The sequence below is a fragment of the Zonotrichia leucophrys genome, chromosome 4, assembly GCF_028769735.1.
Source record: "Zonotrichia leucophrys gambelii isolate GWCS_2022_RI chromosome 4, RI_Zleu_2.0, whole genome shotgun sequence".
Taxonomy (NCBI): Eukaryota; Metazoa; Chordata; class Aves; order Passeriformes; family Passerellidae; genus Zonotrichia; species Zonotrichia leucophrys.
Window position 1 is genome coordinate 9,192,441 of NC_088173.1, and position 16,713 is coordinate 9,209,153.

At 41.4% G+C, this 16,713-nt stretch overlaps 1 protein-coding gene across 5 annotated transcripts in view; it reads left to right on the top strand.

The window, feature by feature from the left end:
- The first annotated feature begins 200 nt into the window (after positions 1–200).
- Positions 201–16,713, top strand: part of CRACD (capping protein inhibiting regulator of actin dynamics) — a 129,885-nt gene continuing 113,372 nt past the window's right edge. For 2 of the 5 annotated variants that reach the window (XM_064710425.1, XM_064710426.1), the window contains exon 1: positions 222–543. The gene's annotated coding sequence lies outside the window, so the exon portion shown is untranslated. Of the gene's footprint in view, positions 544–684; positions 917–976; positions 993–16,713 lie in introns of those variants that run through there. The other 3 variants (XM_064710427.1, XM_064710429.1, XM_064710430.1) reach the window with 3 other exon arrangements.

Below are 16,713 nucleotides of genomic sequence, written 5' to 3' on the forward strand. Positions count from 1 at the left end.
CTGGAGCTGCGGACCTCTCCTCCTCGGGCAGTGCGGCGGTGCTGGGTCCCGGTGAATGCGGACAGACCCGGCTTTACCCTTTCGGGGCCAGCAGCAGGGGCTCGCTGCGGGATGCGGGGCCCGGGATGCGGGCGCGGCCGGGGCGCGGCGCTGCGGGGCGCCCGTGAGCGGCGGCGGCGTTGCTGCCATGGGGCGGCCGCGGCGGGGGCGGCATCCGACGGGCTGGGCGGCACCGCGCCCGCAGCCGCCGCCGGCGCGTCCTCCCGGCAGCGCGGAGCGGCAGCACAGGTAGGAGCCCGCGCCCCACCCCTTCCCCCGCCGCGGTGCCGGGAGCGGAGGGAGCTTCGCCGCAGCCCCAGCTCCGCAGCCTCCCGCGGGGCTCCGCATCCCGACCTCGCCGCCCCGGGAGCGTCCGCCGTGCGGGGCTGTCCCCGCCGCTTTGTGCTGCCCGCCCCGTGCTGCATGTGCCCTTTGGCTCGGCGACGCCAGCGGCCAGCATCGCAGGGGCAGAGGCTGCGCCGGGAGGACGGCCAGAACCCCCCCGTAAGTAGCTCCCTGCCGCTGCTGGGCTGCCTTTGTTCGGTGCAAGGTGTAAGGAGGCGTGCGGGTGATTTTCAGAAGGTGTCACTTCACTGCTGCCGCGGAATTCAATGGCTGGGCTGGTTCTCTCTGAGTCCTTCTGCTTCCCCTTTGTTAGCGGTTTCCCGGGGAGTCCTGTATTGTTTCAGCTTCACTGAAAAAAAGCAGGAGCTGCCAAAGAGATGACTTTGTTCCCTGCGATGCTTCTCTCGAGCAGCATCGCTTTGTTCGCGCTCCCGTGAGCCATTTGTCACACAAGTGCTGCCGGAGCCAGCGGGCTCCGCTCCGCTCCGGGGCCGCGTCCCTCTGCCTTTGCCCTTCCCAACAGCTGGAGCAGGTAAGGCAGAGGTAATGGCATTCACACGGGAAATCCATCTCCTCAGTCAGAAAACGTCTGTGACAGCGGCAGAAATGTGTGTAACGCGCATCTTTTCTATGTCACGGGGGGATTTTTAATGAATGACGGTTTGGGGGTTTTTAATTAATTTTGCTGGTGCTGCCACTAGTCAGTTGCAAATCTGGCTCTCCGTAGCTGTAGGATGTAAATCCGTTTTTACATCTCTGCTCTGTAATTTTAAGTGTAAAAATGCCCAGTTAAAACACAGTTCAAGGAGTAAATAGAGACCTGGAAACCACAACTGTGCATCCTGAAAATTTAATATGCCTGACAATAATGGCACTGAAAATGATCTGCTGTTGGGGGGATGGGACCATGGAGAAAGGGAAGAGTAATTTGCAACCACAGGCCTAATAATAGATATTATGTCGATAATAGATATGTAGATAGTATAATTTGTTATCTTCCCAAACACATTTTCTGTACATACCTTAAATGTTGTTGTATTAAAAGAGCTCTTTTCTTAGACTCTGGGTTATTTAAGATAGCTGATAGCAGTAACATGTTTTAACAGATTAAAGATGATAAATTAGAGCCAGATCTGACTTTTATTTGGTATTTAGTAATGCATGCTCAGTAAATTCCCGTCACTGAAATAAATCTAATTGCACCTTGCATAGACGATTAAGTCTTGTAACTGTACCAAAACATTAATCAATAGGCGTAAATGTTATCATGAGTTTCTTTAACAAAGCCATTGATGCTGCAGTAGCCAGCAGTTTTGTGTGTTACTTTCTTTGGGTGGTTTGAATCCAGGTTAGGAATTCATCACATAGACAAATTCAACCCTTCCTTGGCTGCTATCAGTTTATCAGGTTAGACATTGTGTTTGGGGTTGAATATTTCCTTGCAGCAATTATCTTGAATTGAACATTGTGAAGTGTATTGAAATTTTATATAAAAGTGATTTGTACATTTGTTTGTTCTCCAGTTGAATAATTGCAAGAACTACTGTGGAAATATTTGTTAGTTAATATGGTATATAGCAAAGAGGTTGCTTCTGGTTGGTATTGGGTCTACTTTTCTCCAACGGGAAAATTTGTCTTAGTGCACCCTGTTCTAAAATTGAGGGCCATTGTCAAACACCCACTTGGGCAATCCTACATTTTAGAGAGAATTGCTTCACACTTACAAGAAAATATTATTTTTTATTTATATACTGTATAACAGAATTTTTTAAATTGCACTGGTTGGAAACACAGTTGGTCTGAAGCATGAATGGCTTGCTGGGTCCTGTGCTATGATATCGACTTTTTTCTTTCTTTCCCACACCCCCCTCAAAGTTTGTTCCTTTATAGGTCTTATTTTGGTCTGTTGTTTTGTGAGGTTATGAAAGTAATTTCAGAAATTTCACAAATTTACATTTGTGAAATGGAAAGGCATTTGGGTTTTTTTCAACATACAGTTCCTTGAAACCTTAACAAAATTTATTAACTACTAAAAATACTGTTTGGCAATAATATTTCACTTTAAATACAGATACTAAAAAGCAGCCGTTTTGGTTTCACACTTCTGATTACAGCAATAAAAATAACTTTTGCAGTTTCTTCTGCTTGGGCTCTTAGTCACTATGAATAGTGTTTTGCCAGGTATCTCAGTCACTGAAAATAGATTAGTCTGTTACTAATGTAGTTTAGAGTTATTTCAGTATTCCTATTATAGATGTGTCAGGTAAGCTCTTTTTAAATAAGAAACACACGGTATAATAAGTGCTGAGTGAAAGGTGATGATGAATTTATGAATATGAATATATTTGGTTGTTTTAGAATGAAATCTAACACAAACAGGATTTTTAGAGACAGTGTTAGCTTGAATGACTGTTTTGACTTTTAGTCCTCACAAGCCAAGAGACAAGACTTTTTTCATATTCTGAATTATTCATATTTGAAAATTGCTGAATCTGATTGTTGAGAGGGATTTTTTTCCCCTCCCAGAAAATCAATGCAGCCCTTATTCCATAAAGGACCAAATAAGAGAATCATGGCAAAAATGGATAAACCTACTATTGGCATGTTGGAAAAGTACAGTAAATTATTTTGGAATCGACAGACTCAGGGTGATGTAGTTGCATAATAGCTGCCATCAGCATGATATAAATGTTGAGATGCTCTAAACACCTGCATTTTGACATCAAGCCAATGTATTTGAACAAGATATAATAAAGTTGTATAAAGTGCACTGTAAAATAGAATTAATTGGTGTTGAGTGGTATGATAGAAGGCAAACTAAAGTTACAGGGTTAACTTTAATTACATTACTGCTTCTACTGGAGGGGCCAAATTTTTTTTATCTGTTATTTAAATTAGTTAGTAATGAATAAAAATTGTGTTTGTTTCCATGGAGACTCCACGAGTTCTGCCTTTAAGGAACAATCAGTTGTTTTGTAGACCTTACTTTTTTCCCCATCATTCCCCAAAGGAACTTTTACTCCTTTTGACTCTCTACATTACACAACTTCTCTCTTTATGAGCTAAAATATCTTTTGTCAGAAGAACACAGCATTTACTCTTGCTTCACAATCAGCATTTTCATGTATATTGGTGAAGCCTTACAAAGAAATAAAATTGACTTGTAACAAATATTTTTAAATTAATGCTGTTCAAGACCGTTGCATCACATGAGCCAAATCACAATGATTCGGTAATTAAGTTTGGTGGGAAGAAAAATGTAGAGATCTTGCTGCATATTATCCTGGGTAAGTGGCTTACAGTGCTGTTTTGCCACACTTTGAGTGGAGCTGATTCAGATGCCAGTACAAATGTGTAAAGTACATCAATATATTTTTAAATATAGTTCAGTTTCCTCTTTATATATGTAGGCTGTGTACCAAATTATGGGAGTAAAAGTTTCATGCCTCTAACAAGGCCATTTAAGAAAATACTGTCATATGCAGATGATTTTAGTGCGTTTAACTCACATCCCAACATTGCTTTGAAATGGCTTATTGTTTTGATGCTAGCACGTGTGAAAGCTTCAGTTTCTTCTCCATTGTTGCCTTGAGAAATAACCGAAGGAAAATGATGGAAATAAGTAAAAACTTTCCTTGCACTTCAGTGTTTGGGAGTGCAAACTGCTGTGCATTTTGCTGGCATGCTTGACCATCTCTTTCATTACTCAGCAAGTTTTGAAAGTCAGCTGTCAGACTGGGGCAGCTTCATGAAGCAGCTCAGTCTAGTGATTTGTGGTAAGGCTTCTGTAGGAGGATGCTGCACGTTAAGGATTATGTTTACTGTTGAGTTGAAATGTGGAGGGAGTGTGATGAAAAGAATTGAAGTGAAATGAACCATACCAAATTCTGACTTTCATGTTGCTCTTCAAAGAAAGTTGATTTTCTTCAAAGTAACATGCTGTCTTTCTCTGTGGCTTTTAAGAAAGCTGCATTTGAAACTTCAGCACAGGAAAAAAAAAAAGAAGATACAATTACAGTGATCTGTGGAACAGTTTGGGCCAGATGAGAAAAATAGTGATAGGAAGCCCTGTGAATCTGTATTATCTTTGAGTATCTGTTGGCACATATGTGAGATAGTTGGGTTGAGTGGATTCATCTGCCAACAAAACCAAAGTGCCTTCCATGTTGTAGAAGCTCTTTTCTGTTGCTAACAACTTTGCCAAATTTTAGCCATGTGCTCTGTAGCTCATCACACATATTTGTGATGTTAATTTTTATTGCAATTATTAATTAATTGAGAATTAGATTAGTTGTTTTGCCTTGCTAAAAAATCCTAATACAGCTCAGAAACATGGTGCTGCTCTGTTTTTTTAGCTAGGCTCCAGATCCTGCTAAGGCAGTATCCTTTTGTCTGATTTTCATTTTTACTGTCTTCATGAAAGTCTGCCCAAATTTCCTGTCCTAAGTCTACAAAATGCTAGTCTACAAATAAAGTTATAATACTAAGTCTACAAACTATTGTAGCTTGCATACACTTTCAACCCTCTAGTTTTCACATACCTGTGAAAATTTTAGCAAATAAAATGAGAGATTACATGTTTATTCAACACCCAGTGCCACAGAGTATTTTTAACAGAGACCTCAGGGGTACTTGCCTATATCTGCAGTAGCAATTGAAGTGGCACTGTGACTATGCTGGAGACAGAATTAAAATTAAGGTTTTCAACAGGACAAAGATGTTGTAGTTATGAACTGTATAAGGAAGGGATTGGGCAGTGATTCTTTGGAAGAGCTTTGGTTTATGGTAGATTATTCAAATCGCTGCTGCAATAAAAGCAAACATTGTATGGTGATACATAAAATAGGACAACAGCATGGAAGACAGGAGAGGTCCTTCTCAACTGTAGCACCATGTCCAGGCAGTCTACACACTTCAATAAAAAAGTGTACGAATTGGAGAGTATCTAGAGGAGACGAATGAAAATAATTAAAATATTTAGAATATATGACTTATGAATGAATGCTGAAATGTCTGGAGTTGTTTCAGCTCAAAGAATGATGACTGTCATGGTTAACAAGACATCATAACTTTCTATTGTCACAAAGGTGTTGTGAAGCCATGTTGTCCATGCCTGTGCCCAACCAGATGATATGTGGTGGGCTCAGCAATAATGAGGTTGAAGCAATAGAATGGATTACTGAGTTTGGATTTTCATGATTTTAGCATCATTAAACACTGTCTGAGTATTAATCAGGAATGACATAAGTATAGTTGAGTTCTTTCTGGAGCAGTGTGGTGGAATGCATTACTCTTTGAGGTCTCTTGTGGTCTCCTTCGTCTTCAGCCTCCGTGCACCCTGGTGTTGATCAGGTTGTACCTTGTTCCCTCATCAGTGCTGCGTGTGGCACATTTGTGTGTGTGTGATGTCTCCAGAGAGAACAGGGTTCTGAGCAGGGCAGCTCAGAGCTTTGCTGTGATCTCTTCATTCGGATCAGCTCTGACATCCGCTCCTTTCTCCTCTCACAGTGATTCCTCTGCTGGTGCTTGGGCGGGAAGTGTGAGGGAGGAAAGCACCACGGGATGCTGGAGGAGCCTGAGATCCAGCTGGCACAGGGAAGAGCAGGTTAGGGGGGCACAGGTACAGATGTCACAAGGAACCCAGCTAGCAGGACAGTACATGAACATGGGATGTGATGGATGTGAAGGGGAGATAAGGGCTGGGGACAGGTGACTGGGACTTGAGAAAGAGCAGGATACAGAGTGAACTGGTAGGTAGGAAGTTGGGTTACTGGCAGGGACTCCAGCATACCAGAAGCCTTAATAATTGCAACCTGGGAGTGACATAGTGAGAAGACAACAAAGAGCCAAAGGAGATTAATTTAATGACTGGGAATGTTATGTTGGAGACTATGGGACAGAAGAAATTAAAAGCTGTAAGAAAATTGCAGAGTCTTTCTTCCTAAGGTTACATTGTCTTCTAAATCTTAGCATTTGTGCTTTAGGAGATCCATCATAAATGATTCCTTGGTCTTTTCAAATGGAGGATGACCACATGTTACTCCAGAGATCAGCGCTGGGAATGTAGAGACTATTCTGTACCATAGTGGTCTTAGGTGGGTGAGCAAAACAAAAGATGTAAAAGAAACATTTTTCAATTTATTTTGGTTGTCTTGGGGTTTTTTGTTTGTTGTGTATTTTTTGAGATTGACAAGTGAAAGAAAGGAAGTCCCAGAACTTCACAGAGCTGCCAGAGTTGTAAATTGCTAAGAGGAAGAAAGAAGTAAGCTGATTTTTTTGTCCTTTCCGGATCCTGTTCCAGGCTTGGTAGATATTTTGCAGTAGCCTACGCCGGCCCATCTGGGGGCTATGACGATGAGCAGTGCCATACTGCTCTCAGCCCTGAAGCTTTGGCAGTCATTGCCTCATCCACTGCTCATGTTTGGAGGAAGGACAGACACCCTCAGCTTATACAAGTGGGTTTGATGTTCTTCCCAAGCACCCTGTTCCAGCATCCCCTGCTGACAGCGCAAGGGTGGGCTGTACTGAAGAGCCCTGCTGTGTTTTTTCTGGCAAGTAGATTAATCTTTCAGCCACCCACACAGCCTGCTGAACACTGTCACGAGCTGCTGGGATCTGGTAGCCTGACACCAACACCTGATATCTGACAAACTGTGTGCTTCGGGTTATTGTGTTTCCTTGGATGGGAGGCCGGAAAAAAACAGCGTAGGTGAGCTTGGGAGCACACAACTGTTAATTCACATGTGAGGGTTCCATTTGGCCCTAGGTACATCCCCTCGTGCAATTGCGTGCTGGAACCCTTTCCAGCAGTCCAAGGATAGGTTCCCAATGCCTTGAAGTTCCCCATTCCTGCCACTCTTCAGGAGCCTTTCCTGGCAGAGGCTGCACCAGTGAGAGGCAGATGGGCTGTAAGCCAGAAGGGTCACTGAAATAATTCTTTCTCAGCCCAGGTGTTTTTGTGGGACTATTCTATATTGTCAGGGTGAAAGAAAGCTGAAGACCCCTTTGTGGCTCTGACAAGATGTTGAATGCTGTTGTTTGTGATGCAGAACTATGACAGTGGCATAGGTTGCTAGACTGCATTTTGCCTCATTTTATCTGCACTGTGCTTATTTACAAATTGCAGCTTGTCTGGTTTGAGAAATCACCTTTGTAATGCCCTGGCCCACTCAGCAGGTTTAGCAGAAGGTAATTTGATTCACTCTGGGTGATACATGGGAGAAAGAACAAAATTCTCAGGGAATTTGACAGCAAATTTTTACTTGCAAAATTTAGAACTTTTGGGTAGAATAATGTACTTGGCAAATTTAAAAAAAACATCCAGAAAAAGTCAGGCACTTAACAAACTCAGTAAACTTTAACTTGGTGAACTGTAACTTATCCAGACACAAGGCACTAAGGCATTGAGTGGTATTTTTTAGTCTGGTTTCCAATATATTTTGAGAAGAAACAAAGAAAACAAGGTATATAATCACCACCTTAGGATCCAGTGGACCATGCCAGCTCAGCACATGTGTTACTGTCCTTTTTTCTGCTCTGGTCTGCTGGGCCCTCCCCCAGGCTGTGCTTTAGTGTTTCCTAGATGTGGCTGGCATCGTTTTGGGGCTCACCACAGGCCATGAGGTCAGGCTGCTGTTTTGGACCAGACCAGAGGCTGACTAAGGTTCAGTAGGGTTGGGATGTGGAGCAGGGCACTGTTCCACAAACACAGAACCCACTCAGTTCCCCCAGCACTTCCCAGTTGGTTTGAGACATTTAGTCATTTCTCTGGTTTCCTACAACCTTCACTTCTGCAGTCAAAGGTTTTTTTGTTGGTTTTTTTTTTTTCCTCAAGAGTTTGTCTGTAAAGCCTTTGATGTGATCCCTCACAATATCTAGACTGGGAAGAGATGGATGTTTTGGTGGGGGGGGAGTGCTAGATGAATAAGGAATGTGTTGGACCATTTAATCCAGAGTCCTGATGGGCATCAGTGGCCGGTGGTGACTCTCAGTGGTCCATATGGAAGCCAGTGCTATTTATTATCTTTGTTAATGATGTAGACAATAGGATTGAATGTAGTCTCAGCAAATTTGCATATGACACCAAGCTTAGTGGTGCTATTGACACACCTGGAGGACAGGATGCTGTCCAAAGGGACCAGGACATTCCAAGGAGGCCCATGGGAATCTCACACAATTTAACACACCCGAGTGCAGGGTGCTGCACCTGGGCCAGCACAATCCCTGGGTATCAACACAGGCTGGGGAAGAACAGACTCAGAGCAGCCCTGCTGAGAGAGACCTGGGGGTGTCTTGGTGGAGGAGAGGCTGGGCATGACCCAGCCATGGGCACTCAGAGCCCAGAAAGCCAAATGTGTCCTGGCTGCATCCAAAGCAGTTGTGGTCCCCAACACAGGAAGGACATGGACCAGTTAGAGGAGGGCCACCAAGATGACTAGAGGGAGAGAACACTTCTCATACAAGGAAAGACTGAGACTATTGAGATTGTTCATCCTGAAGAACATCAGGACCAGGAGACCAAAATTATGTCCCCTGTCTTTGGGGGGACCTAATTTTGGCTTTACAGCATCTGAAGGAAGGCTGATGCTGTAAGAAAGATGGAGAGGGACTTCTTAAAGAGCATGTAGTGATAGGAAAAAGGGAATGGCTTCTGACTGAGAGTAGGTTTAAATTAGATATTAGAAAAAAATCTTTACTGTGAGGGTGGTGAGGCACTGGAACAGGCTCCCCAGAGAAATTGTGGATGCCCCATCCCTGGAAGTGTTAAAGGTCAGTTTGGATGGGACTCTGAGCAACCTGGTCTAGTGGAAGGTGTCCCTGCCCCTGGCAGAGGGGTTGGAACTGGGTGATCTTTAGGGTCCTTTTCTACCCAAGCCATTCTTTTAGTCTCTTATATGTCCATGGAATACATGAATGTGCATATAAGGCTATATACCTTAAAGAAACTCCAGTTGTTGCTGCAGTGACTTTCCCTCTCCATGTGTTTTCTGTGTACCTCTGCATCCCTTGAGCTAACCTGAGTTCACATGGTCCTAAATTCTGTATCCTCTGCTTTTTATGTGCCTCAGTTAGAAGTTGTTGCTAATTTTAATAATTTTAATCAAATCCAATTAATAGAATTGCTGAACATCACAACTGACTGCAGTTAACAGTTATATTTTAAATGTGTTAATAACTACATAGCATTAAGTAGTCTCAAAAAAGCAAGTGTAGATCTTTTAAGTTGGACACTAAATATTACTGACCATGTTTTTGTTATAATCTCACATATTTACTTCTTAGTAAATATTATAATATCTTACTTCACATATTGCCTTCAGGTGGGTTAAAAATATCCTCCTTGTCTCCAGTCTGCTCTGCAGTGTTAACCCTTTCCTTGGAGGTCTTTTGGTCCCATGACCAGGCTGTTCCACTGGTGACTTCTGAACTTTGGGAACCTTTGACTCTCTGAGATTTGCTTTCTTTTGTGCTGCTACTCATTTATGGCATGGGCACAACTGACCACAGGTGTCTAACCCCATTTCACCCAGGGACCAGACCCGGTTTTGCCCAGGCACACAACTAAACTGGGTATCAAATTTGTCACGTGCATTTGTTTATGCAAAACTTTATTGCCCATGGCAACAAAAGCAGTACCTGTAATGCATGGCAGAGTCCAGGTGTCCAGCAGTAAATCCACAAAAGCCCAAGCAAGGACTCTCTGTTATGTACATGCAGTCAGTTCTTTACAGATGGAGCTATGGACTCTGCTGTTGGTTATGATTGTGATTATTGTGCAGCTCTTACAAGTTTTCATTCATTACTTTTACCACATGTAAACCACTAATGCAAGCTCCCCACATTAGTAGCACTACTGCCTTTTCATGTTATGTAGCTGTTAGAAGGTGTTATTCTTAAGCTTGATCCTGCTTTAGTTGGAGAGTTATAATAAGTAGCATAATTTAATATTTGGTTTTTATAGAGATAGAGATATGTTCCATAAATTCTAAGTACTTTTACAGTGTAGAACTGTGACTGGATCTGCATGGCTAGAGCCTGCATATGGCATTCTGATGATACAATACTGACTGCAGCAGAAAGGTTTGTGAGGAAATGAATCATTTGGTCTGCAGAGCAGAGCATGGCTGCTGTGGCATAAATCAAGCCTTTGTTTCTGAACATGAAGAAAAAATGTTGTCTAACTGCCCATTAAGTCAGCTTCAGTTTTTCAGTTCTCTAACCTGTTAATTCTTATATCAATAATAATAATAATAATTTAAGTAATATTTTGGGTGCAATATTGTGTATTTATACCACTGGGTACATTTGTGGAGGGTTTTGGTTTTTTTGGGCAGAGCATGCCAAGAAGATGTCTTATGTTCTTTATAGCCACTGCCTACAATTCATTTTACTCTTCCTCTAATGTATTTGCTTTATTTGGGCCATAGAGTAATGGAATTATTACAGTTGGAAAGGTCCTTGAGTCCAGTCTTTGACTGAACACCGTGGCCAGTTTACTGGCTTGTCACCTAGATCGTGCCACTAAGTGTCACATCCAGCTGTTTCTTGAACACTTCCAGGGACAGTGACTCCACTGCCTCCCTGGGCAGCCCATTCCAATCCTTGATGACTGTTTGAGAGAAAAAATTCTTCCGGATGTCCAACCTGGCATGGCTTGAGGCTGTGTCTTTTTGTCCTGTCAAAAGGCTTCAAACCTCAGAATGAGTTAGCCAAATAATGAATATTCTTACCTTTTTTTGAAAAGCTGTGGAAGTTGTAAACACCTAAACTGAGACATTTAGGATTTTCCTTACAACAAAATGTTAAAATAGGAGTTTAAAAAAATTTTAGGTAACTCTAAGTCAATATGAGGGAAATTGGACTGCACTGTTAAAAAAAAATATTTCTTAAAGCAGCCCCCAAATCTCAACCTTGATTTCTAGTAAGGAGAGAAGAAAATCAATCCAAAAACTATTGAAAAATCTTTTTTTTTAATATTCATTTCATCTTTGCAGTGCTGTATGGTTGAGGATAAAATATTGAGTTCATAATTTGAAGCTTTAGAATACTGTAAATTCAGCATTTTCAGACAATGAAGTTGCTTGATTCACAATGAAACAGAAGGAAAATGGGGATAATAGGAGAAGCACCTTAGGAAATGCTTTGACTTGGCTTTGTTTTTTCTCATTTTGTGAATCATCTTAATTCCCTTCAATTCTCTCTTCCAAATGAGCAAATAACTCCCACTCCCCAGAATCCTGCTTTTTTTTTTTTCTTTCTTTTTATCTCCCAAAAAGATACAAGTGCAGAAAGAATTCTGGCACTAATAGCAGTTTTGTAATACTTGGTCCTACATTTGCAGTTGTAATTATTAGGAGATACTGAATATAGAATAATGTGTTTATTAAAATATAACACAGTAAAGGTGTGTGCATATAAATTCACAAGTATGTTGTTGAATATAATGTAATACATAATAGAATTAATTTTTACCCCAAATAACAATTTAGGGAAACCACTTAATGCATCATAATTTTATAGACCAGCAGTAGCCTGCCTAATCTCATTTCTGCAGTCCTTGTGTAAATATCAGCCTTACAGCAGCTGCTCAAAGAGCAAGCCCACGGCACTGCCATCCCAAAGTGCCAGTGCTGGGAGAAGGGATTTCAGCAGGGAGAAATACATGCCAGCGTGGGAGCAGAAGCAGGGTATGCAAGGTTTTATACATGCTCCCTGGAGTGGGGCCAGATTTGCTTGAGGAAAGAGGCAAAAGGAGTGTGTGTTTGTGTGACACACTTCAGAGTGAGGTCTGTGGGACATGGTGGAGTCAGCTCAGCCCCTGGAGAGCATGAGTTACTCCTCTATGTCCATGTTTATTGCTGTGTCTTGGAGAGCATCAGTGGTTTCACATCAGAGAGATTTGTTCCGGTGGGGAGGGTGGCTGCTGTCAATATTTAAAGGAACAGACAGCTGTACCCTCACAAGTAAACCTACCAATGGTGGCAAGACAAGGCTGCCTGGGGACTGGCGCAGGGAAGGGCTCTAGCTGTGTTTAATCGTTCAGGCTGTTATCTGGTGACCTTCACGTGTGCTGCTTCGTGTGTGTTTGCTCTGGGCTCTGGGCTCCGTGGCTGGAGCTCATGCTGAATTCTGCTCTGCTCCTTGTGCCTGCAGGGACCGCAGTGCCAGCTTTGCTCTTCTCCCAATTAATTGCACTTACTCACTGTTCTCCTGTCACTTACAAGTTTCAGCTCTCTCCTGTGACTTTGAGCTCGGAAGTTTTTGCTAACCTATCAGTCTGCAAACAAAAAGAACATTTGGATACCTGTTTTATGCCCTTTCCTGAGTGCAAACATGATTTTTTTAAAGCCCCATTAGTTATATTCGTAGGACCTTGCATTCTTGGTCTCGGTCAGCAGAAAAAAGGCAGCTTGGTCCTTTCTTCTAAACTATCTTACAAAGTTGCAGAAAGAACTCATTGTTATAATGAGTTATCAAATTTCAATAAGCAAGCTATAGAATGTCAGTAAGTAAGCTCTAAACTTGCAATAATTTATAATATTCAAAATAAACCAAAAATGCTTAGTGGTGCTGCATGATAAGTAATGAGCTACATGGATTAGAATCATGCAGTGGTTACCATGATATGGATAAGAAGATAACTGATGTCAGACTTAGAGAGGTAAGAAGCTGAAGGCATTAATTTCTTCAAGTTTTTTTTTTTTTTTAACCTCTTGGTATAGGGGATGGGAACCAATCTTCTGTTTCAGTAAAAAAGGAGAGCAATTAAACCCTCAATAGCTGTTTCCAGGCTTTTCATTGGGTGATTTAAATCAGGAAAATACAGACTGATTATGCCATGTGTTGGCACTTTGTAATCTTCTGTATCTGGTAACCACAGAAAGTGAATTCTTTTCTTCTTTTACTGTTCAAAGATTGCCCTCAAAAACATTCCAGTGATGTTTACCTTTGATATTTCTGTTAAACACTGCCAGAGATCCCCTGTGAAGCGGGAAGCAGATACAGATGGCTGCAAACAACTGCAGGTGTTTGGTAGTCAGCTCTTGACTTCTGATGAAGGTTAGAACAGGAATGAAATGAAGGTTTTTGGAACAGAAATGAAATGTCAGATATGCTGAAATGCTTATGTGGTGAATCCATAGGTTTAAGTGACTGTATTATGTGAATTTTTGGATTTAGTAGTAGAATAAATATCTTATGGCTTTGAACTTCAGGAAAGTGTAGTGTTTTATTCTTTGTTACTTTTGCATAAATCTTTGCATAAAAGAGCTGTTACTGGTATGAGGTACAGCAGCTTCCATTTGTGGATCCTGGACATGGATCATGATGGCATGAACTTTGTCCTTTCATTTTACTCCTTGTCAAGAGCCTCATGACTGGTTAGAGACATTATGTGCTTGGACAGAGCTCTGGCTCCGTGGTATTTTTTGTTGGGCTTTTTTAACTGTTGCCAAGATCTGGAAGGCTGCTTGATCAGTGATATTAAAAGAATGCCAGAAGTAAATAAATTAACTTGCAGCTGCTTCATAGATTTAAAAAATAGGGAGGACAACCTCACTTGCACAAGGTGATGTACAAGAAAGAGGCTATAAATTTTGTGTGGTCTGTTTGGTACTTCATCATTCCCACGGATAAAGAAGTTTGCTGGCTTTTCCCTCAGTTGATAGCCATGTAATCTGGTGTGTGTGGTCAGACTGGGGAGAAAGCAGCAGGAAAGCACAAAGACTGGGCTTTAAAACAGCAGTTTGCCACTTGAGGCAATTCTCAAGATAATCTCTTGGTCTGTGCTGCTGAATCTGGATCCCCCTGATAAATTATATATTTTTTTTATGTACGGGCAAAATGCAGAAGTGTACAATAAATGACAGGACAGCTTTCTTACTTAAATGACAGCGATTCTGATATAAAAGTAAAGTGTGGGACGCCTTTCCGTCCTTGCACAGGCCCCCCACAGCCCTGGCACAGGCGCTGCTGGCCCAGTGGGTCCCCAGCTGATGGAGAGGCAGTGAAGCGCTGCTGGGAGAGAGGGAATGCCTCTGCTGGGATGGCTCTGCCGGTCAGCAGCTTTTATCCTCCCCACACAATGCTCTGGTGACTTTGTAAAAGATTAAAAGGAGAAGCAGCACTGTGCTGCACTTAGGTTTGCTTTCTTGTCAGCCAAATATGTTGTCTCCACCTGGCTGACCATGGTACTTTTTCTGAGCTGCTGTTATTCTTATTACTTGTGCCTAATTTATTCTTTTCCCTTTTTCTGATGAGGGAATGCCTGAGATCTTGCCAATCTGCTATACATACTGCCTCATTCTTTAGGTTTTCATACAATTTAGTTGTATTTGACATGGACTTTTCTCAAAAAATAATTGGTGTTCCTGTTTTTCTTTTATCTCCTACAAGCTGCACCAATATTTTGCATCTCCCCTGGGATTTCAGTGTCAAAATATTCAACTATTTTTTTTTTTTTTTATTTAGGAAAAGACAAGTAAATATCCCTGACTTTCCTTGTAAAATATTCCTTATTTTCTAAATATTTAAAGAACTAATGTTCATCAACAGTCATTAATTCTGCCATACGAACTTATTCATTAGTATTTTCTGTTTTCAATATGTACATCTGTTCTGTGCCTGGGGAAATGGGTTGGTCTAAACCCAAATTATTTTCTGATGGAGGAAACCCTGGGACTGACAGTGAAACTCAGGTTCTTCCCAGTGCTTTACTGTGTAAATAAGCATTGTGCCTCACAGCAGACTTCACAGTAAATAGCAAGGCCAATAGAAATACACATCTGTTTACAAAGGGGATATTTTCTTTGTTTTTATGCAGCATGTCTAGAGGAGGAATACAAAACTGGTTCACGGTATGAAATGAAATGTTTTCATTGTGTAAGTTATTTGTTCTTTTGCTTCAGGTGAAAACACCTTGAAAGAGAGCGAAGTAGTGCCTAAGGCAAATCTAACTCCTTGATTATCTCTCTACTGCCTGTGGTTTTGCTATTACTTAATGCATTAATACTGTACTTAATACATTGGCTTTTTAATATTCTAACAAATTATGGGTTAATACATGCTAGAATCATTTGACACTTTTAACTCTAGCACACTGTGATCGCAGAATCATAGAATGGTTTGGGTTGAAAGGGACCTTAAGGATCATCCAGTGATCATCCGTATCTTATGACTGTTATATCAGATAGCAGATTGGTAGGCAAGAATATTTTGCTTTAGGAAGAAGAATTTTTATCTGTAAATTCTAATGTCTGCTTGGGAGACATTAAAATACAAAAAATTCTATGTGTAGAGTATATGTAGAAAATAACACTGAATATGGAGAATAATATTTTTTCTTTACGAATTCTAATGTACGCTAAGGGACTATTGAATTAACATCTTAATATTTCACATGCTGTTACAAATCCATTCATAAACCCATTTACAATGAATTCTTTACAGATTGTTTTCATATCTGAAGGATATAAATAGCATTCTTAGGTCACATACACTATGTAGGACACAGGCTTGGCTTTAGTAGTCTTAGATAATTGTCACAATAAGGTATAGCAGACCTGTCCACCAAAGGCACTAGTTATCTTTGCTTTCTGCAAATACTTTCCTGATCACCTACATAATTACTGTGTCTTGTAAAAAGCATGGGTGTGTGTATATATATAAATATATATACACATCTGTTTAGGTGCATCTGTCGCTCAAAGCTTTTTTTCTCTTGAAATATATGAAAATCTTTTCTGACAAGGTTCATAAACAATCAAGTAGACTGTACCTAATCAGGTTTTACCCCCTTTTTCCCAAAAGTAACAGATGGTTTTTTTGCTCTGTGCATCTTCTTCTTACATCTGTCTGTGTTTTAATTATGAACAGTTGAATATAGCAATAGTGTCAAGCCAGTTATTGTCATAATGAAAAATAAGGAACAATATAGAAATATTTCCCCCCACAATATAAACTATGCTTTCACTGCTAGGAAGGGGAACACGATAATTAAATCTGGCAGTTTCTTGTAATTTAATGTGAACTCTAGCTGGTCTCCAGGTTGGCAGGGAGTAACTGAGGGAGCTGGAGTAGTTCATCTTGAAGGAAGGGAGGGCCAGAGGAGTCCATTTTTCTCTGTACAAGTGCCTGAAAGGAGAGTGTAGCCAGGTGGGGGCTGGCCCCTTCTCCCAGGTGACTAGAAGATTTTTCTAATAGGACAGAGGAAATAGTTTTGAGCTCCCCAGGGGAGGTTCAGGTTGGACACCAGGGAGAGTTTATTTTCAGGAAGGGTTCTTAAGCATTGGAACGGGCTGCACACAGGGAGGTGATGGAGTCACCATCTGG